This window comes from Balearica regulorum, chromosome 9, assembly GCF_011004875.1.
Source record: "Balearica regulorum gibbericeps isolate bBalReg1 chromosome 9, bBalReg1.pri, whole genome shotgun sequence".
NCBI lineage: Eukaryota > Metazoa > Chordata > Aves > Gruiformes > Gruidae > Balearica > Balearica regulorum.
In genome coordinates, this window is record NC_046192.1 from 19,060,185 (window position 1) to 19,083,614 (window position 23,430).

General features: G+C 42.3%; 1 long non-coding RNA gene across 2 annotated transcripts in view; it reads right to left on the bottom strand.

The window, feature by feature from the left end:
* The window catches only part of LOC142602951 (uncharacterized), a 44,165-nt gene extending 23,610 nt beyond the window's left edge, over positions 1 to 20,555 (bottom strand). For both annotated transcript variants that reach the window (XR_012836806.1, XR_012836807.1), the window contains exons 1-2: positions 20,319 to 20,555; positions 15,551 to 15,637 (exon numbers count right to left, since the gene is read on the bottom strand). This is a non-coding gene — a long non-coding RNA (uncharacterized LOC142602951). The remainder of the gene's footprint in view (positions 1 to 15,550; positions 15,638 to 20,318) is intronic.
* Positions 20,556 to 23,430: the final 2,875 nt, after the last annotated feature.

The following is a 23,430-nucleotide window of genomic DNA, read 5'->3' on the forward strand; positions in this document are numbered from 1 at the left end:
TAAAAACCCCTATCTGTTAAGCATGCAGTGCCCCAGTATTGATAACCTTTAAAAATTATGTCAAATATACATGGCACAAGAGATGACTCAGCAGCTACTAGATTTTCAGAGCAGATGGAACGTCAATGTCCCCATATGAGAGATTTCTATACACCTGCTTCTTGCTGAAGACACTGGTTCCAGTCACGGAGGCAAAGATTTTCTCTCCAAAGCTGGCTTTGCTAATAATAAGTGTGAAATAAGGATATTTCTCAAGGGGATTTTCTAAATTTAAAATGCATTCTGCTTCTTAACATCTCCTATCCTACTGAGTGCTTTAGCCTACCACAGTCTAAGTGCAGTAATTAACTGTAAGTGTAATTGTTACAACTGTCTATGGCAGGACAAAAGTAACTGTCAGAAACTGCCACATCTCCATACTGTCCTGCTTCCAGACTGTAAGTCACGGTTGTGGGACCAAATTATTCCTCCTAATCCCCCCGCCCCATTCCACTCCAGTGTATTTAACTTGGCTAGTGGTACCATGACAAATGTTAGTTACACTCCATCTGACTCTCAGTTCAAAAAAGCAGGAATATGCCATATTTCTCATTACACAACCACAACAAAATCGCAACCAGCCCCACTGATATTTAACTTCCTTGATCCTTTTAGTCGTAATATTGGTTAAGAGGAGACACAGAGTGATCTAAATGTGAAGCTGAACGTTTGGTTTCCTTATGGATTTTGCATCCTCTGTCCACTCATATGCAAAGCAATGGACACTTCTACCCTAAAAATAAAACCATCATCCAGATTCTTTGACTTATGCTGATCTGTTTTGGCTCTGTAGCTTTATTTTCCAAATTTTTATATGGAGACAGTGACTACAGCATATAACCAGGAATGGTTTTCAAGGAGTAAATAGTAAGGCTGGGAACTAATCACAGGGCATTTGAGATGGGCTGTTATGCTCCCCTTCTCTGGCAGCAAAGACTAGCTCTGCAAGGCTGCTCCTAGCCATGCTGTCAATGTCTCCCAGCCCCTTGGCTGCACTGCAGATGGGGCTTTGCCAGCCCAGCAAGGGGCAAGCACCACCTGAGAGCTTGCCAGTATCTGCAGATCACTGGGTTTAAGGAGGGGGAGATGGGGCTTGTAACACCAGCAAGAAGCACATGTAGGCCGGTCCCACCTCCACAGGGAGCATCCAGTGTTTTAGGTAGCAGGCTGGTGGGCAACCGAAGGGTAGAGATGGGCCAATGCTAGAGGGGCTGCAAGCAGCACTGAAGTCCAGGGATGAAGAAGCAAGGCGGGTAGCATGGCTGGGTGCACATGGAGCAAGGGACCTTCCCCACACATCCTCACCCTTAGCTAGGCAGGGTCCTCACTACCTTCTCCTTCCCCTGTTTTCCAGCTCCCACCAGCTCCCAGCACCTCCTGGACCCTCATACATTGCAGGGTGCACCAAAAGGGCAGTGTGTAGGGCAGAGCCTGCTGGAGAAAGTGCTAAGTGCTGCAAGAGGCACCAAGTCCAAGTGCCAAGGGCAGAGCTGGTTTTAATTGCTGCTAGCTGCAAGATGCTTTGGTCTCTGCAGAGGCCAGAGCCAGAGTCTGAGTTGCTTTCAGAGTCTGAGTTGCTTTCCTGACCTGGCCGAAGCTGGACCAGTAGTTTTCCTGTTCCCTGCCATGTCACCAGGGCTGGCAGAAGGACAGAACTTTTCCCCTGTTCTGCAAAAACATCCCTATGGAAAGGAGAAAGCAGGCTGGCCCATCTCAGTGATCTCACAAGACCTGGTTTCCCCGTGGGCACCTGAGGAAGCAGTGGTACTGGCAATACTGGCATTTGTGCCCTCCACTTTGTTCCAGGAATCCTGAAATGGTCCTGCCTAATGAATCTGTGGTGGGTTGACCCTGGCTGAGGGCCAGGTGCCCACCAGAGCTGCTCTATCACTCCCATCCTTCATTAGACAGGGGAGAAAAAGTACAATGAAAAGCTTGTGGGTCAAGATAAGGACAGGGAGAGATCACTCACTAATTACCGTCACGAGCAAAACAGACCGAACTTAGAGAGGGAATTCATCTAATTTATTACTAAGCAAAACAGAGTAGAGGGATGAGAAATAAAATCAACTCTTAAAACACCTCCCCCCACCCCTCCCATCTTCCTGGGCTCAACTTCACTCCCGGCTTCAACCTCCGCCCCCCCCAGCGGCACAGGGGGACGGGGAATGGGGGTTACGGTCAGTTCATCACGCGGTGTTTCTGCCACTTCTTCATCCTCAGGGGGAGGGCTCCTCTCATCATTCCCCGGCTCCAGCATGGAGTCCCTCTCACGGGAGACAGTCCTTCACAAACTTCTCCAACGTGAGTCTCTCCCACAGGCTACAGTCCTTCACGAACTGCTCCAGCGTGGGTCTCTCCCACGGGGTGCAGACCTTCAGGACCAGACTGCTCCAGCGTGGGTCCCCCACGGGGTCACAAGTCCTGCCAGCAAACCTGCTCTGGCGTGGGCTCCTCTCTCCACGGATCCACAGGTCCTGCCAGGAGCTTGCTCCAGCGTGGGCTTCCCACGGGATCACAGCCTCCTTCGGGTGCCAACACCTGCTCCAGCGTGGGGTCCTCCACGGGCTGCAGGTGGAATCTCTACACCCCCTCATCCTCCCTCCATGGGCTGCAGGGGGACAGCCTGCTTCACCATGGTCTTCACCATGGGCTGCAGGGGGATCTCTGCTCCGGCGCCTGGAGCACCTCCTGCCCCTCCTTCTGCACTGACCTTGGTGTCTGCAGATGTTCTTACATCTTCTCACTCCTCTCTCCAGCTGCAAAAGCGCTCTCTAACTGTTTTTCTCTTTCTTAAATATGTTATCACAGAGGCACTGATTGGCTTGGCCTTGGCCAGCAGCGGGTCTCTCTTGGAGCCGGCTGTCATTGGCTCTATCAGACACAGGGGAAGCTTCTAGCAGCTTCTCACAGAAGCCACCCCTGTAGCCCCCCCGCTACCAAAACCTTGCCATGCAAACCCAACACAAATCTCAGTGGTAGATCCAGTCATCCATCCTTATTTCATTAGTTTTGCTGCTCTGAGAATGGCAGGCTAGTTTTTCCTGTAGCCTTTCTGAATTTCATACATTCCTTTAACTCTCAGCATTTATTTTCCCTCTGGAGTCTGAAGTAATCTGAGAGAGCAACAAGCCGCTGCACCATTATAAGCCCCAGTTTCTCTATCAGCGTAGTCCAAACACGCTTCTTATTGTGCTTCTGTAATAGAGACAGAGGTTTGTACAAGCCGCCTGGCAGAGACTGATGGTACACAAGATAGGTAACTACCACCCAGAAAACAAGAAACACTATTAGGCCATGCACAGTTAAGAGCAAAAAATGCCAGGATTTGACTAAACTTTGCTAGCTTCCCTATTTAAGTTGACCAACAAGACTTGTGTTGCATGTATACTTCACGACCAATATGGAGGCAACTCTTGGGTGAGATGAGCTAGTGTGGATGAAGAAATATTGGTCAAGGTCCATTGGGTACGAGTCCTTCCCATATAAGTGCACTGAAATGTCTAGTATTCACACAGACTAAATGGACATCACTTTAAGTCATATTTGGAAACTCCCTGCCTACCAAATTGCCTATCACTTGGTCATAAAGAGCAAAGTTCAAAAACATTTTCTGTAAGTCCAGTGAAATATTATTTCAGAGCTTTGGTGCTTTACTCAACAAAAACAATTTTGTCATTTTTAAATGCCATGCCAAGTGTTCTAACAACTGTAGCTACAGATCATGTAACTGAAAACCTTCCTAATGTGAGCTTGAGAATTTTTACTAGCTCTAAAAACAGCTGGTCATGAACATACTAGTCAGAAAAGAATGCAAAACAAAACTAGTAAAAAAAGTGTTGATTGGTAGCTCTCTCACGGGTATATTTAACCATTTCTTAAATATGTTTTGCCTGTCTGAAAGTGAGAATATTTACATTATTTATTTCACAGGTATCTGGGAAAAAAATCCCCTAAAATCCTAATGAAGTACATTTGTTTCAACATACTTCTAAACTGAAACCTGGTGTATGTTCTTAGACAAAAAGTTTATTAATTTTGACCATTCTAGGATAAAGCAAAACTCCTTGAAGACGCGTCCTAACCTCAAAAATGTTTTTGAACAGATTTCAGGGATCTGTCTTCTGTAGTTCTATGTGTGCTTATACATGCAAAGGTGAGGGTGCACATGTACAGAGAGAAGACAGACCCTGACTCTGTTCATCCACTGAAGTGGATAAGCATCTTTGCACTGATTTCAGTGTATTTGGCCAGACCATACCAACCTGTTTGCTCATAAAGGTTACAGGAACCTTTCACTGATTTCATTGTGATCTGAACTGATTGCTAGCTTTGATTTTAATCACTAATTTTTTTTAGCAACAGGTACCTGGATATAAGTAATGACTAAGAACTGTAAGTGCTCAGCAATCTTAACTTGAAGGGCAATACAAAAACATGCTCAAGACATCCATCAATAGGCACTGGGAAACTTGCTTTTACCATTTCTTTGCCAATTATCAGGCACATAAATGGTACACCTTTTCACCATGCAAAGCTGTATTAGCAAACGGTGGGAGACAGAGAAACAAAATATACTTTCTGTTCCTATCACTGCCACAATAAAGGGAAGTAGATATTGAATGTCTCACAAGTTTTAATGAATAGTTGAAGATTACTATAAAACTTATAAAACAGAGAAGAGAATCTGATATAAGCCCACTGCCCAAAGGCTGGGATAGGTATATGAAAGCATTCCTGGCCAAACCGAAACCTGTTAAGTTCTTCATCTCTTTCTGTTTATACTGTACATGAACTTTCACTAGCTGGTAGCGATGCAGCCCTCAAACCAAAACATAGTTCACCTTACCACTGAAGAAGCTGAGGAGTCTAGTGGTTCATACTGTTTAGCAAGTATTTGATTGACCTTGCAGTGGCTGCTGAAATGAATTGTCATATTGAAAATCTGATCATCTCCCTTTAATCAGTCCTTACTGCAAATTTCAGAGGGTATGTCTAAGAAGAGTACCTGAAAGCTTGAAATCCAATAAGGACATTGATTAGCACTAGTGACCTCTACCAAAAAGGTCAAAGGGAAAATTCTCTTTCAACTCCTCATCAGCTCTTAGCAAATGAACGCCAGATCACACACTTCCAGCTTAACGGCACCATGGAAACCGGGCCAGGTGAACTGCTACCCATTACAAAAATCTGTGTTAATCACATGCATAAGATGATAGAAATGCTCCCTGGGCTCCCTAGTGCAATGAAACAATGTGACTTAATGACATTTGCAGGATCCCATATGCAAAGGGAGGAAAGAGTAGGATTTCCTTCGGAGATAATTAAGATATGGAACAGAGACATCAGAAGGGTAAAAAAGGTTAAAATAAGGAGTAAAAATCTATGCTGCTGTATCTCAGAAGTTTTCCACCTTGGCCTTTCATATCTTTGCAGTAATTTTTCAGAGTGCTTCCCCAGTGCAGGCCAGAGAGAATTTTTTATGAACTCCTGAAAATAGATTTAAAATTCACAAAGTCTCATAACAACCACTATGCTTCCTGCCACTCTCCTATATGGTCGTTTTTCAGCTGAGAACTCAGCAAAGCTCAACAGACTGACATATGGCCGTGACTGGGCTGCTAAACACCCTCTGATGTGGAGGAGATGATATTCTACAGCCTTTGGCTTGTATGATTTTTAGCGGATTCAGGTCTAAGCCTCTTTTGGCCTTTCAAATCCCATCAGAAACATGTTACTGGAGATGCATTAGTACCATCTACTGCTACTAAGTCAGTATTGCACCCTAAGCTATTTGCATGCTTTTTGTGCTCCTGCTTATTTATCTTTCCAGATTATTTATTTGTCTTGTCAGGTAAGATTAATAAAAAACAGGGGCCACTTAGGCAGGAATTATGACATAAACACTCAGGACCTCACAGGTGGACACACATTGCTGCAGTCAAAACGCAGTCTGGTATTAGTGAGCAGGGGAGATGGAACAAATATATCCTGATGGCTTGGGAACAACTTTCTCACCTCCCCAGCAAATACTCACACAATAAATATGTTCCCAACTCATGAAATAAGGAAAGACTTATCTTTTATCACTAATTTAAGCTCAATGAAAAATTCAACCAGCTCTTTTACATAAGGAAATCGAGTGGCTAGGTCAGAACAGTTTCTGGTAAAAATCAGCATAGCTCCAGGGACCTCCGCTCGGGTGGATCTGAGCCAATTAACTCTGCCTTGTGTACAGAGGTCTGATAAGTAAGCCTGAGCTGGGGATTAAGTCACCAAAAAGAGCACAGACAAGGCCAACTTTTATCTGCTGCTGTTTGCGAGCAAAGGTGAAAAGATAGTTGGTCAAGCGAACCAAACCGGGCTGAAAGCCAACTGGTATAACCTCATTGACTCCAGCAGAGTCACTCCAGATTCAGGTCTGCATAATGGAGACTGCAATCCAGCCTCTCCCCCTGCAACTCCGAGCCATTTGACTTAGGTATGTACCCTTACTGGCACACTTAAGGAAAACTGCCTTGCCATAGGATCTGCGTACAGTATACATTCACATGATTTTCCATCCATTTGTTTTATCCATCTGTGATGGCAGGTCTTGAACAAGCCTTTGCAGTAGATCTCAAGATTTAGCTGGTTTATCAGCATTCTCCAACTCTCCTTTTAAAGGATACATAGACAAATACCTAATAGTTCTGCAGTCAGTGCACGCCGGCCTCCCACACAGGGGAGACAGAATTATCTCCACGTTGCCGTTCCTCATCTCTGCAGTTTCTTTTCTTTTCTTTTCTTTTCTTTTCTTTTCTTTTCTTTTCTTTTTCTTTTCTTTTCTTTTCTTTTCTTTTCTTTTCTTTTCTTTTCTTTTCTTTTCTTTTCTTTTCTTTTCTTTTCTTTTCTTTTCTTTTCTTTTCTTTTCTTTTCCTTTCCTTTTTCCTTTCCTTTTTTCTTTCCTTTTTCCTTTCCTTTTTCCTTTCCTTTCCTTTCATTTCCTTTCCTTTCCTTTCCTTTCCTTTCCTTTCCTTTCCTTTCCTTTCCTTTCCTTCCTTCCTTTCCTTTCCTTTCCTTTCCTTTCCTTTCCTTTCCTTTCCTTTCCTTTCCTTTCCTTTCCTTTCCTTTCCTTTCCTTTCCTTTCCTTTCCTTTCCTTTCCTTTCCTTTCCTTTCCTTTCCTTTTCCTTTCCTTTTCCTTTCCTTTTCCTTTCCTTTTCCTTTCCTTTTCCTTTCCTTTTCCTTTCCTTTTCCTTTCCTTTTCCTCTTCTCTTCTCTTCTCTTCTCTTCTCTTCTCTTCTCTTCTCTTCTCTTCTCTTCTCTTCTCTTCTCTTCTCTTCTCTTCTCTCTTCTCTTCTCTTCTCTTTTTTCTTCTCTTTTTTTTCTTCTTTTTTTTCTTTTTTTTTTTCTTTTTCTTTTCTTTTTTTTTTTCTCTTTTTTTTTCTTTTTAAGATGATCCTGATTAGGGCTGTCTTTGCTCTAACAAGGGCCTTTGCTGGGCCTGCAGGGACTGGCCAGAGCCTAGGGCTTCCAGATCACTGCACAATGCAAATGCAGGCTGTGGAAGCATGGGTGAACTGCTCTGTTTCAGACAGACAGACTGTTCAATCTGTCCAGGTTTTAGGGACTGATAATGTCTGACAGGCTGTACTGTTAAGAAAAAAGGCCTTCTTTGCTGTTACCCTGCCTTAGTTTTCATTTTGCAAAAATAAAAGACCTACACTTCCCTAGCCTGCTCCTGTACAAGAGACTTTCTGCTCACCTTAGAAGCCTTTTCCTACACCCACCTCCACTGAAGCTCACTCCTGAGAGGGGTGACCAGAGCAGAGTATGGCACTGCAGACTCATACCAGTTCCCTGGACAAAGGCATTCACACGTCCCTGGTCTGCTTCTCCTCCAGACACCATCAGACACTGCATTTTTTTTCCAGATGCTTCGTGCTAACAATCCAATCATCCTGAAATCAGGGTAAATGCCCACATTTTCCTGTCCCCTCGTTTATGCTTCTGATGAGCTTACAGCACTACTACATTCCCAACCACATGGCTTAGCTTTTCTCTTCTTTCCTTTGTTAAGTTTCATTCCACTTCTGCTACTCCACTTCTCAAGGTCACCCGGCCCTTTGTGTAGCATATCCTCCTTTACTAATGGTGCCCTCTAAATGCAACCAGGAACTTGCATAAATGTGTCCCTACCTGTCTGCTGAGGACATTATTGAATATATTACAGCAGGATCAGTTTTAAGACCTGGGAAACGTCACTATCAGCTTTCCTCCAAGCTGATACTTTTCCTATTTATAGTACATATTTCTGTCTCCCCTTTAACCAGCAGAATTGTAACATGCAAGTAACATCTTTAGTAAGTCCCCATATGGCAGCTATCAGATACTTAGTAAAGCTGAGGAGATCTACCACATTATCCCTGGCTATGAAAATTGATTACCTTAAAAATAATAGTGTGACATGACCCAACATTGGTAAAAGCTTGTTAGATATTATTCCACTTTCCTCTCTCTCCCCCTCCTATTGTCGGTCTCATATTATTCTTCCCTCCAAAGTCTATTCATAAGCTTTACATGCTACTGTTACAAGTCTAGCAACTCTGTGGTTACTACTCGTAAATATAAGATTTTTAATTTTTTAAATTTTTTTCTGTTCTCCAATCACAAGCCTGATGTCTGATTTGCTCATTTGTTAGATATGTTTGGGATAAACAATTTCGTGTGCCCAGTCTGTCAGAGTTCTAGGACAAAAAGTACCTTGTCCCCACTGCCCACCTCCCTCCATGAAAGTTCACAGAGCTCTCCAGATTTTACTGTGATATTTTCTCTTTTCCATCTCTGCCAATGGCTTTTATATTCCTTAGGGAAGGGGAATGCAGACAGTTTGCTGCTAATTCCTGTTGCAGTCAGAGCAAGGCTACAGATTGTGATATAATGGAAAGATGCAGCAGAAGGTTTATGTATCATGCCCAACAGGCTTAGAAGGACTGGGATTGTCCCTTACATGGACCACAAACTCCTCATGCATGTCTGCAAAGATCTAGCTCCTTTCAAGACTCTGTCCTCAGGTCTGCTCAGCTACTGGAGCATGCTCACACCAGCCAGCAGTCTCCGGTTCTGAACCCAAACAGTGCGGGCTTGTTTTGGGGAGATCCTCACCCCCAGAAAGGAAACAAAGCTCTGTTTCTTCCTCAGCACAGGATTCGCAGGCAAGACCCTTGCCATGGGCTGAGGTCACTAACCATCTGGTATTTCTTACGTCCTCCACCCCTTCCTGTTCTCTCACCAGCCTGGCAGTCCTTGTTTCAAGAACCCCACAGCATCTGTTACCAGGTCCTTTCTTCCTCTAGAGAGGATTCTAAGGCTTTCTCCTCTCATTTTCATTTATTTATAATATTTTAATATAATTCTCCCTCAGACCTGTCTAATAAGATCAGGCTCACCCTAAGGTGGATATATGCATTAATACTCCCTGCCTGCAGTTAACTCTTTCAAGGCCAGTGCAGGATTTTTGCATGAGGCCTAAAAATGCGCTAAAGAATGACTTGAAAGAGACTGACCATGAACTTCTCCTTCTTGCATCACAGCGTGACGGTTTGGGTATTTACTAGAGAAAGAAAGCGCTTTGATGTTGACTTAAATGTTGTTCATTAACTTCTTTTCCATCTCCCATGTTTCAAACTATGCTGAAACACAGTGTTTGTTCCTTTGGAGAACATGTTATGTAAACTTCTGATGCAAAGTAAATATTTTTTTTAAAGGAACTGGTTATAACTGATCCAGTCTGAAACAGCTACTATAAAGGAGCAAAGAAGGTCTCTCTTTTCTGACATCACTGTGTTTAGGTAGACAAATATGACAGCCATTATCACATCAGGAATAGCTTCCAGGCAATCACTGGTTTTAAACCTACTGAGAAACAGACGAATATTTAGGGCTGTGTATCATCTCCCCTTCAATGACATATGGTTGTATTTTTTCCATAGGCTGTGCTTAGAAGTCTTAAGTATTTGAACAAATTCAGCCTTGCGCCTAAAACATTAGTCCATTATCACAAACCTTATACAAAGGCCAGGAAAAACACAATTCCTATCCTTGGCACCCAGCAGCATTGCGTGGTCTTATAAGCCCTTCATGCTAAGGCGGTACTTGTCACCTCCAGATCTCAAGACACATCACCAAACAGTTATTCAGCTTCATCTGTGTGGGATTACCTCTATTTCGCATGCAAAGAAACCGAAGCTGAAACAGTCGGTGTTTCCAACCACCATGTAATGCCAGTGATAGTCTTGCTTTGCATTGGTGGTTTGCCCAAATAATCTGTGGACATCCCCTCCAAAAGCATTTTTATGATTCAGTGGCTCGACTGGTTAGATTATCCAGGTTCCCCGCTGGCCACTGTCGTTTCCCTTGTGCCAGCACAGCCACTCATTGCATCTCTGTTAACCCAACTCATGGAGTTAATCTGCCAAAGGGCTAACCTTACCATAATGAATGATTCATTTCCTGCTGGCATAGCTCCCTGCATCACCTCACCGCATGGTCAGATGAACGACGGAGGAATGCCAGAGAAGGGTGAGAGCCCGTGGCTAGGAGCAGGGGACGGGACCTCCCCTTTCTGTGGCAGCTAGCGGATACATCAGCCGACCAGCAACGTCAACCCATGCCTTAGGGGCAGACGTGGGAATTGAGCCTGCTCCATTCTCCATGCCTGCCCCATTTCCCCGACCTGTCACAGCGTCACAGATGTGGTTGAGTACCTCTGATGGACATCTGCCAGATTGCCCCGAGTTTGCTGCAGTTGGGAAGCGTTAGGCATGGATCCTGGCATTCGGTCTGCAGGCACGGAGCAGGGGCTACAAAACACTTGGCAGTGGCAGTTCCTGAGCCTAGTGCTTAATACTTGCTACTAGCACCATCTCCTTAACTTTCTCCCAGCACGTTCACCAGCTCACTGAAGGTACAAACCCCTGAATCCAGAACATGCCTCTCTGGGACATTTCACTGGTGCAGGTTTTCCACAGCTTTCTGAACACTAACAATTATAAGTGGGAGAGAGTTTGGCTGCAGGCAAAATGTACTTAACTCCATACACAGTGCCTCCTCTAGTTCCTAGCTACTCTGAAGCATGGTTTGTTTGTAGGCTCAGGTTCTTCTGTCCTAATAGCTTCTCTTCAAAAACATGGACACCTTTCTGCTCTTATTTCAGGTCACATTTCTTTGACCTTTGTTACACAGCAAGCTGGAACCTCTGCTCTCGGAAAGCCTGTTCATCCTTCCCTCTTTCCTGCCACAAGCTTTGTGTAGTATTCTGCAAGTCTGTTTAACACTGTCTTGATATCTGTTTTGTTCTTGGTAATTTTCCACTCTGTAGTCCCTTCAAACTAGACTAAACCAATTTCCCAGCTCAAGCTCTCCCTTTAATTATCCATCATCCAAAAGCCCAGGTACAATCTTTTGCATTAACTATCCCACAATGTCCCTAGTCTGAGGGTTCAGGCTATAAACCCAGCCAGTAAGTGAGAAATATTTTTTAAAATGCCTACAAAAGTTCAGTGCTGGCCACCTTAAAAGCTCTTCCAACCCAATTAGTTTCAGTGAAATTCAATGGGTTTTCCTATTTTTCCCTCCCACAATTCTTTTCACAGACTTCAGTTGCTGGGAAGTTTCCATTTGTGCCGTCTGAGATCATAAATATCAGAAGATCTCCCGTCACCCGCTCTGCTCTACCCAAGATACCAACCAGTCTGGCTCATTGCTCCAATGGTTTTTCCACAGGCACTGTCACACCCTCTCCAGTGTTTTTGGTAAAGATAAACTGGATGGAGACTGAGTGGAAACTAAATATGGAAATAGCTGTTTCAGGAATTATCTAATATGTGGGCAGTCCTGCTCCAAAAGAAGATGTTTTGTGTGCAGCTCCAGTTGCAGAAAGGGCCTTTGGTCTGGAACAGGGGAAGTTACTCCTGAATAAAGTATGGTGCTAATGTGTTGGAGCCACACACATCTTCTCACAGAGACATATCTCTTAAGGAATTATTACTTCTGGATTTATTTGGGGGCAGCTTTGGGGTGAGTTACAGTTGATTTCAGAATGCAGAAGAAGCCAAAGAGCATATATTCCTTGGAGAGCAAACTGTCTTTTCCTCACGAACACATATTGAACCCAACAATGGGATGCAGTTGTGACCGAGATCTGTAGGCCCTAACAGTTTATTACCTAGCGATGCAAGAAAAAAGGGTTTTCCCCCTTCTTTACTGTCATAATATAGAGCAGAAATTGTTCATTTCTTACTGACTTAAATTTTACTTTCAGCAAAACTGAATAGAAATGATTTAATCATTCACCCTCTATTTACCTTTGATATGAAAGCAAAGTTAACATAGGCAGCTTCATGATGCATGTAAAACAAATCCCACCAGAGACCATTCCAGGATTTTAGGGGAAATTATTTGTATCATTATTATTCTACTGGGCTGCCTGCAATTTTCAGATCAAACCCAATACATTTTTCCCCAAGTATCTACAATGACTTCCAAAATTATGCAGATGATTATTTTATTAGCATGTACCCAGATGGTAGACTGCCAGGCGCAGTTACTGTCATTGCATCTAGCTCTCTGTAATGCAAGAATTACTAAGAAAACAGTGCATTTGGAAACTGGTTATATAAATTAAGACCAAACCAACAGTTACAAACTCAATTCAAACAAAATCAATAAAAGGTATGTGAATCATTGGATTAGTAACATTAGATGTAATGTTGACACTAATCTTTTCATGTAAGATGTATAGCACAACACTGAGATGTGGGAAATGTCTGACAGGCTACTCCTGCCCCATATCGTCATTTCTCATTGACTTTATTGAAAGCCAGTTCTATTTAAAGCAGTTCATCACCAGTCTTGCAATTTACTCTATGGGTATACCTTAGACCACAGGTGAAAGACAAGGACCTAACAGCAGAGCAAACTACAGTAAACAGGGCAAAATGCATGTTCACTTTAAAAGATCATTTTTGTACCACAGCAAGCAGGTCCATTTGTGACATTTACCATACTAGAATGGCAGTGGTGTTTATTCCAAGATTATATTTTGTACAAATGCAATGTTTGTCTCTTCCTACCTCCAAGGGATGATTACCCATATAGTTTGTAAAACCATTTTGGATATGAAAAGCATTGAGTATAATATCGGTTGTGAGGATAAAGTACCCGGTGTATTGTGAGATTACTTATTGAATCACAAAGCCATAGAACTGTATGGCTGCAGAGATGATGCTGTACAACGAGGCTGGATCAACTGCCTGGTATGCATGGGGGCTAAGGAGCTGTTTACAGCAGGCAGCCATCAGAGTCCCCGTTATTTTAGCACCCATTCTCACCCTGGGATCTTTTCAGTTGCTGACTACTCCCCTCCTCCTCTTCTTGCTTTGATTTGTACCTTTGGGTGTTTGTCTCATTTCTGTGCTCCCTCTCAGTAGCTGTGGACTCCTCTTTTCTGGCATCAGCACCAGCCCTTCTTCTTGGGTAGTCACAGTGGTCAACAAGCCTCAGACGTGTTTGCCCTTACTTATCCCCTAGACTACACAGTATTTTATCCTTGCTGGGGACAAGGACTGGGGATTCCTTCCCCTCACTACATCTTAGACCTCTCTCTCTTCCCTGCAGCAAGTTGCCCAGTGAACTCTGTCCCCAGACAGGTTGCTGGGGAGGAAGGTGATGGCAGCAGAAGTCACCTGGCTTCCTCTGTTGGACTGTGGCAGGTAGGTGGAGAACTGTGGTAGTGTTTGCTGCTTGGAAAACTGCTCCCCATCTTCTTCAGGAAAAGGCAGAAGGACAGATGTGGCCCACAGGCTTGATCACATGAGTTAAGGCATGCCCCAAAAGTGTGGAAGCATAATCCACAAGAGCAGGAGTTAGCATATCAAGGGGACAGCAATTTAAATACACCTTACACTGTTTCAGAAATCTGTTCTCTATCTTTTCAGGCATGGGTGGGAAGATTGTACTATTGGATCCGGACAAGCTAGAAGCCAAGTGTTATATTAAAATCTGTATGCCACAGGGGGCTTGTGGCCACAGGGGGCTTGTGAACACAGGTCTTTTGTTGAAATGTACTATATATATCTACAGATTGGGTTTAGCTTTACACCTTGGTTCTTCTGGCACAGCTGTTCACATTAGGAAAGTCAAACATGATGACAGATCTGATAGCCGGCACTGTCTGATGCAAACATGGGAAGCAGGAAGCAAGAGAAATCAAAGAAGAAAAATGTGTCTCTCCATTAATGCACAACAGCAAACAGTCCAGCCATATTCTTGCTGAAAGGAATTTGATGTCTCGGTCAGTGCTTTGCCTAATGAGCTACCAACATCAATCTGTCATCATCTGTATTATTTGAAATGGCCTCTGCTGACATAAGGTATATTCATGTGCTGGCCCTCCTGGGCACTTGAGAGTTCAAGTCCTGGCCAGTTTATACCATACTGAATGATAATGAAGGGTAACAGAATAATCATTGGCTTCTTTCTCTCAAGGGGAGGCAAGAATGTTGTTGCAGGGATCTCCCCCAGCCAAGAATGGCTTTTGATTACAGAGCAGGGAATATGAATTATTTGGTTTTCTGTGTACAAATAGTCTCTAGCAGTTCTTTGCAACAGTGCTTTAGCTCTCCAAAGCACATGTAGCGCATCTGTCCATCTGTACTGGCATTTCCATGAGCCTGCCCCAAGTACTTGACTCTCAAGAACTTGCAGCGCTATATCGAAAGCCAATAAAGAGATGAACACTGACAATAGTTAGGAATTTCAAGCAAAGAAATCCCCTTTTATGCTCTATCTCGACCTGTTCCTATGATACGCACATAACATTACACAATGATCTTTAACAGTATTTCAGCTGCACTCAGAAAATTATTTACTCCGGAAATACCTACTAAGTGAGGTTTCAGAGTGCAAGATTTCTAACCAACACCCAGCAGTTCTCTCAAAAACTGAGTCCTTAACTTGCATCATTATACAGCAGCATAACGGAAGCTTCATACAATGAAGCAAACCCTTTGACATGAAACTTAAGGCAAATGGCATCTACTATATTCTTATTGGTGCAAAGTTAACAAAATTCCTTTCAGAAAGTACCTGGGAGTTGTCACACCCTAATCTGAGTCAAGCCTTATGCTCCAGTGTTAATGTACACTTACAACTGCAGCTGAGTTCCAGGTGAGTTATATAGCAAGAGAAACAGCAATGTTTGACACCATATTTAACAACGTTTCTGTTAGGAACTCACAGGTTTCAAAATGTATGAACTAGACCTCACTTCCTCTTCTATAGCAAGTAAATATTATGTGTTCCATTTTGTCACTGAAAGGCTTTCCTCCAGCTATCCCAAGGACAGCCTCATTTTCAAGGTTTGTGTGTGGACTACAGGATAGTTTCCTCCCCCCTTACATATTCCAACATGCAGGCAAGTGTTAGGAAAGGGCCAGCTGAGACATCCTTTTTCAAAGGAATGTTTCATACCAAATTGCTCTTGGTAAGCCAAGAAGATAATGCTGTCCCTGGAGCGGCATTGCCATGTGTCCTCTTCAAGGCAGATTAGGCAAATACCTGACAAAACAAAAATGAAGCAGACAAACTCACCATTTCAGGTGTTTTTTCAAATGTTTTGACTTGTGGAGTCCTAAAAACTTTTCAGAGTAAGTGCAGCTCTCTGTATAATAAACACAGATTTAAAAGTCATGTAACACAGTGCTATAGATGATGTGTCAAAGGGCAGTTCTTCAGTCCTTGTGAGAATTCAGAGAGGTGATAGCCTCAAGGACAAGCTCAGAAATGGGATTCTTTCTGAAGAGAGTGAGAGAGACATTTCTGTCAGTGACATGGCTGAATGGTTCAAAGAGATAGCAATGGCAGCAGGGATGAGGTGAGATCCAGGTGAAGAGTTGAACGAGGAAGTCTGGTCTTGGCCAAGGCCTTGCAGATGAGAGGAGAAAATTGAGCTTGATGTTGTCGTGAATGCAGAACTGCTTGGAGAAACAATGACATACTTGGCAGACTAGCATAGGGAGTACAATCAGTGGTTGTGCTGTAGAGGAAGGAGATCATCATATGGAAATAGTATATATGAACAATTCGAGCTATAGTGGCAGATAAAATAGGGATTTCAGATAGATTTGGCAGGAAGATTATGATGTAGACCCAGGCTGATTGTGTTAAACAAGAGGACTCGAACAGACCGAAGATCCCCTTCAAGAGACAGACCTAGGTGTCAGGGAAAGGGTGCTGCCACCAGCAATGAAGAATGGAAATAATGAATGGAAAAATTAGAAACCTGTGGAGACCAACAGTACTTAACAGAAGAGCAGAAGGGAGATGCCAGAGGCAAAGGCTGAGATCCCCACTGCAAAATCTTGTAGCCTCACCAAAGAGGTTCCATGAGTAATCTTTACCTGTTTTATTCATAAATCCATGAGTACAAAAGCAGTATTCTGCACAAGCCAGTTATACGTACACTTTCTAACTGGCATAATTTAACATCACTGTTAGGTTCAGAATTTCTGGGCTGAATGTAAACAAAGATACAGCTGTCTTTCCTTTGGCATTACAAAACTTAACAAATTCACAAACATATCAGGAAAAGGTGTTGATGTGCACCTCTTTATATAAATGTGACACTGGTGGTTGTTTTTAATCAGCCCACGATGCTTACATTCACATCTCCCTTTCTTTTAGACGCTAAGGAGAAGGTCACCTGGGCACCTGTGTCTGTTCAGAGTGCCTCATGTTTATTGCTCTTGACAGCTTGGAGTCCCTGTCTGCTGTGAATCTGATGTTGTGTAAATTAAGCAAGGAAAGCTGTAAGCCTAGCTACTTTGTTGTCATAAAAATCATCTGTACTTTATGTCTAACATGCAAAATTACAACTCCTTAAGCAGGAATGTCTATATAATTCCTTTCAAATTGCACTAACTTGCAAAGACCCACTTCCCCTATTGCAAATGTGTTATTAGTATATTGCCTCCATGCTATTAAATTAAAATGTCCCCCACGTGTTTCCTATCCTAGTTCCAGTTTTTTAGCCATGTGGCTGGAAGGCAACAGAAAGAGTTGAATAAATGGATGATTTAGGGACATGTAGCAGTAAGAACATCTTGATCATCTGCCTCACTAAAAATAAATAACTTTAATTTTTTAAAAACCCTCTTGCTTGTCAGAATTATGTAAATCTCATTGGGATATTGATTGGGTTTGTCATACCCCTGAAGGAGTGCTCCAAGGTGAGAGAGCGTATCAGTTTGCCATCCTCCCACCTGCCATTCCTTAGCCCTGCCTGTAACAGCACGGACCCTCCTGTCGCTCATGCCAATAAGCCTCCACAGGGAAACACATGCACCATTTTCCAAACAGTAGCGCAGTATAAGTAGGTAAAAACTTTACGTTCTTAGACTGTCACAGCATAAGAATGAATGTACAGCTTTTTCTACCAAATTCAGTGGAAAAAGCACTTACAATGCTAGGAGTAAACTTGGTTTCTCACATCAAAAACATGTCATTGCAGCTGAGCATGTGGGAATCCAGAGAGCACAGCAGGTTTCCCTAACACTTGCTACTAAATTTCGAGATTTAACTCAGCAAGGGATGATAACGTGTGGAGTTATCATGTGGAGTTCTCCATCAAAGAGACTAACAGCATCATAGGACATGACAGCATCCAGACCAATTGTGCATTTACATCTTCAAACGTTCCTCTAAGTAGAAGAAATTAATGTGGCATGTTTCAATTTGCCTTTTTAAACTGGAGCCATGTGTCTGTGGATACCCTGGTAATGCCAGGACAGTCACTGGTTCTCATAGTGGGTGGAATTTAAATTCACTTAGGTTGACGTGCTGTTCACTGAGACAAGGAGACGTCAATTTGACTGCAGAGTGTCTGTTTACTCAGTGAGAAATACTGGTTTTGTTGTCTGATCCGCTGTTTGGTCCTGCTGTTCAGCTCTGCAGTCTCTTCCCAGGTATCTTGCTTTATTTGTTTAGGTTCTGATATGAAGCAATGATCATGGGGAGAACCTATATAAGCTGGAAACCCAAACTATAGCATAAGTCATAAAGCCAAAAGAAAAACTTTAGTAGCTGCTCATCTCTGATTTCACAGTTGCCACCTATCCATCTCCAACGCAGCTTTCCCACACCCAGCAAATTGCACAGGCATGATACTGAGAGAACCATGACATCCCTGCAGGGCCAAAGCAAAAATATCCCACTGTTAAGAGTTGCATGGCAACATAAATAACTTTGACCTTGATAAAAGGGTAAAAAAAGTATAAAAATTTTGGAAGGCGGGGGTCTTACATACCAGGACAGCATAACACAGGGTAAGTCACACGGGGGCTTGGAAACCCTCAACTCAGAAAACCACTCTTGTTACTGACTGCAACATCAAAACGCATAGCAGAGAAAATACGGAAATGGGGAGGAAAATTTAAATCAATCAAACACTTCACTAAGACAAAACATCTTATATAATCTTCCCAGTGGGAAGAGCAGGAGAATAGACTTTCATGTAACAAATGCTAGTTATGTCACTTGATGTACTTCTGGAAGGCACTCAAGTATTTCAGTGGCATAGACAATAGAAGAGCAAAATAGAACAAGAGAGAACAGAACAGAAATAGACTTGGTTGGGTTTGTCTGGGAGAGCTGGTCAAAAATTAAAATTTCCACTCCAGTAAAAATTTCAGAATTCTTGACAACTTTTCATGCTCTTTTGGGGGGGAAAAAAAAAGAAAAGAAAAGAAAAGAAAAGAAAAGAAAAGAAAAGAAAAGAAAAGAAAAGAAAAGAAAAGAAAAGAAAAGAAAAGAAAAGAAAAGAAAAGAAAAGAAAAGAAAAGAAAAGAAAAGAAAAGAAAAGAAAAGAAAAGAAAAGAAAAGAAAAGAAAAGAAAAGAAGAAAAAAAAAGCAGTACAGGTTTTGAAAAGAAACTCCAGCAAATAAAATTTCTCTGAAAAAATAAATACTAAATGTGGGAGCCCTCAATCCTGCTACATCCCCAGTAAGTCCAGGAATCCCTAAATTTTTACTGACTGGCATCTGGTTTGCCTGACTCTCAGATTCCTCTAATGTTTTGATTAGATCCTTCTACCCAGTTATATCAAAACTTTTTACAATATTCAGTGAGTTATTTCAGATTACAGAAGTAAAATAGAAAATAGTTATTTCCATTTTACAGTTAAAAGAAAATAGAGATTAACAGATTGAGATCAGCAAAGTTGAGTGAAAAGGAATCTCTAGCTGGGCACTCAAAACTAAAGGCTCCCAAATTAGATGCCATGTCTGCACATTTTATTTCTCACAGTAAGAAAACTCTCAACTGCAAATACTACAGCAAACTATGGCACATGATCAGCCTTCCTTCCTTTAAAGACTCTCACATTTAGAAAAAAAATAATGAAGATATAATGTTCTACTATTACAATCTGGGAAAGCTGTTCAGACTTCACAGGTTTTTCTGCAGCCTGGAATTTCTGGTATAGGGAGACTGGGGGACTCGGACTGTAGTGAATCTAAGCCAACTTACAGCTGTTAAAGATTTGCCTATATAGTGGAAAGGGGCCAATAAGATTATGCAAATCAATTCGTCTAATTCATCTTGAGGTTTTTCTCAGAACGCTATGGGTTCTCATACACTTTTTTTTTAAATGCTGATTATACTTTCATTCAAGGAAGCAGTGTGCTGCCTTGACAAGACTGGTCACTTCAAATATCTGACATTTTCCCTGCATTTTCTTGCTGTAGCGTGCAGGTTTCTGTGTAGGTGATGGCTATAGAGAAGACAGCCCTGATGTTCCAATATCTTGTGAACTCTATGATCCAAAAGTAATGTACTTAATCAAGTGTAAAGCAAGAGGTGATTAAGTTTTGCAGTACTGTACAATGCCTGACTGCTCTGAAATGCATCTTTTGATGTGGTGCAGCGAATTGGACCAGTTCTGTCTGCTTTACCAAAAAATGACATTTTAGTAACCTGAAAAGAGAGCCTCAGAAATCCCCACAAGTGTTTAACTTTGATCTGAAGCTTTAAAAAGGTGATATTTATCTGTTTGCTTGTTTAATTTGTTTGAATTTTAAGCTCAGGAAGGTGTCAACTTGACATCTTGTGGAAGGAATTCTTTGCTTTTTTTTCTAGATGAGGTTGAGCAGGGGCAGCAAGTTTCCAATCATCACTAGTTATTCTAAGCATCCAACCAAAAAAAGAAAAAAGAGAAAGCAAAAAAGAAAATCATCAACTCACCTTTCCATTGTGGTTTATATGAATTATTAAGAACTGAGATTCAGTGGAGCCTCAATTCTTGAGCATAGAATCAATACTATATTTTATATAACAAGGGCAGTAAACCCAGCTTGTTCTACTTCCATCACAGTGAAGCCTTGTCAAGTCTCTCAGGCAACCTAACTCACTAGGGCCAAAGTCTAACACTACTGACGTGAAAGGTGGATTGGGGTGGATTGAAAACTGGCTGAACAGCTGGGCCTGGAGGGTGGTGATCAGTGGCACAAAATCTAGTTGGAGACCAGTAACTAGCAGTGTACCCCAGGGGCCAATACTGGGGTCCCATCCTGTTTAACTTCTTCATTAATGATCTGGATGATGAGGCAGAGTGTACCCTCAGCAAGTTTGTAGATGACACAAAACTGGGAGGAGCAGCTGATATGCCAGAGGGTCATGCTGCCATCCAGAGGGACCATGACGAGCTGGAGAAATGTGCTGACAGGAACCTCACGAAGTTCCACACGAAGCCTGAAATCCTGAGGAGGAAGGACTGACCCCATGCACAAATATATGCTGGGGCCCACCTAGCTGGAAAGCAGCTTGGCAGAAAAGGACCTGGGGGTGCTGACAGGCACCAAGTTGAACACAAGTCAACAGTGTGCCCTTGTCACAAGAGGGCTAATGGTATCCTGGGCAAAGTACTGTCAGCAGCTTTAGGGAGGTGATCCTTCCCCTTTATTCAGCACTGGTGAGGCCACACCTGGAGTGCTGTGCCTAGTTCTGGGCTCCTCAGTACAGGAGAGACGTGGACATACTGGAGACAGTGCAGCAAAGGGGCACAACGATGATTAAGGTTCTGGAGCATTTCTCCTATGAGGAAAGGCTGACAGAGCTGGGACTACTTAGCATAGAGAAGACAAGGCTTGGGGGGATCTTAATGTATATAAATACCTGAAGGAAGGGTGCAAAGAGAGTGGAGCCAGGCTCTCTGCAGTAGTAGCCAGTGACAGGACCAGAGACAATGAGAACAAACTGAAATAGGAGGTTCTGTCTGAACATCAGGAAACATGGTTTTACGGTGAGGGTGACCGAGCATGGGCACAGGTTGCCCAGAGAGGTTGAGGAGTCTCCCTCCTTGGAGATATTCAGAAGCCATCTGGAAATGGCTCTGGACAAATGTCTCTAGGTGGCCCTGCTTGTGCAGTGGGGTTGGACAAGATGACCTCCAGATGTCCCTTCTAGTGTCAACCATTCTGGGATAGTGTCATTCTGTAAAAGACTTGTTCACAGTCACTTGGGGTCGAAATGTGACCTGTCCAGGAGCCCATCAAATTCAACTCACTTTCTTGTGCTGTAAGAACTATTTACAGCCACTACTAAAGGACAACTTTTTACTATGTCCTGGACATGAAAGAGAGAGAATAGATCTACATGGAGTTCAATGAGGAGTTATTTCTGCACTTATTGCCTCTTGAGTGAAGGTGGCAAAAAAGGGCCAGTCATGATGGGACACAGGCCTGAAGGGAATTGACATCAGCAATCTCACTTCCAGAAGGGAATAATTAGGCAGATCTGTATCCAAAAGGTGAAAGGCTCCTTTGTCATATTACCTGTAGCCAAAATGCCCGATTGCACTTTCAATCTCCATTCCCAAACATAAGATAATCAATCCTGTTTGCTATTTGAGTTTTTAAAGTTGTTCGTTGAAAATGGAACCTGAAGTTGACTGAAGTGGGTTACATATTATATTAAGGAATACCTAGAGCTTGACTGCAGAAACGTTATACATCCTACAGTATTTGCAACTCTGAAGTGGAGACGTAACCTAAGGAACTGAGTAGTGACCGCACTAAATTTATAAATAATGGTCTAAGTCCTTCACTGGGGTAATTATATGTCATATAGGTGAAAACCAATTTCAGACTGCACCTGTTGGAAGTTTACTCCCATGTTTCAGACCAGAAAAGGAAAAAGGGAATTAGAAGATTCATAGGTTAGAAACAGAACTGTGGGTTAAAAGTAAAGAGTAAAATACTCTTTCTAAATAAATTTCCCATGATTCAAAAGATACCCACAAGGAACATTCAGAGTGTGTTTTGGGACACCAAACCTTCATCCTTTAAGTATTCCAGGCCAAAGACAAGAAGACAAATGATCATCCACAAACAGAACAAATGCCAAATGACACCTGCTTCAAATGAGGGGAAGAGATGAATCAAGTTCAGAGCATTTTTTTTACTGCAAGAGAGAGAGGAAGAGCCTTTCTTTTCCCCAGGAATCTCTTCAATATGCAAATATGCTGAAGAAAATCATTCCATCTTTTTAGCCTCTTCCCATTCTCCTTATTCATCACTTAATCTGTCCAACAGAACCATTTCTATTTATGCTGTCTTCTGTATTTACAGATTCTAGAAGAGAATGACTCAACTGCTTTTTTTTTTTCACAAATCTTTTAGCCCCACTGACACTATCTTGCAAGCTGAGAAATACTCATCTAAAGTGAAAACTTCTAAACATGCTAAAGTCCTCCTATTCATCTCAAATCTGCAGCCAATTCCTGAACTCCTTGAAAATGATGGCAGAGATTCAGATATTTTAAAGCCAAAAGGGATCTTTACTATTCTGTGGCCTGATCACCACCATAAAATGGATCATAGAAACCTACTCTGAAATCCCAGTAGGAAAAACTTTTCTACTGGTTGAGCTAGAGTCTATCTAGCTAAAGTCACCTCCACTTAAATTAAAGACCTGAAATACTGGACACATCATAGAAGCTATATTCTGCTCCATAGAACATTTTTGTTATCCCGTTACTGTTTTGTAAACACTTACACTGTGAATGTAAATATAAGCTGGGATACAGCACTCCTTAGCATTTAGCCAGCTAATTTTCATCTACATTGTCCTTAAAATTCTTTTGTGCCTTTTAGGATCTTCTTCCAAATCCTCAAATCTGTACCACGTATTCCAGAAAAATTTCTACAAGGCATCTGCTTTGCAAAATAAAATTCTAGGAACTACTGGAAGTATTCAGATTATTCAGAGAAACAAAGACCTGATGCAAAAGATTGAGAAACTATGTCTCATTGCCTATTCCATATGAATTCAGCAGCAAAAGTCGCTGTATAATTAC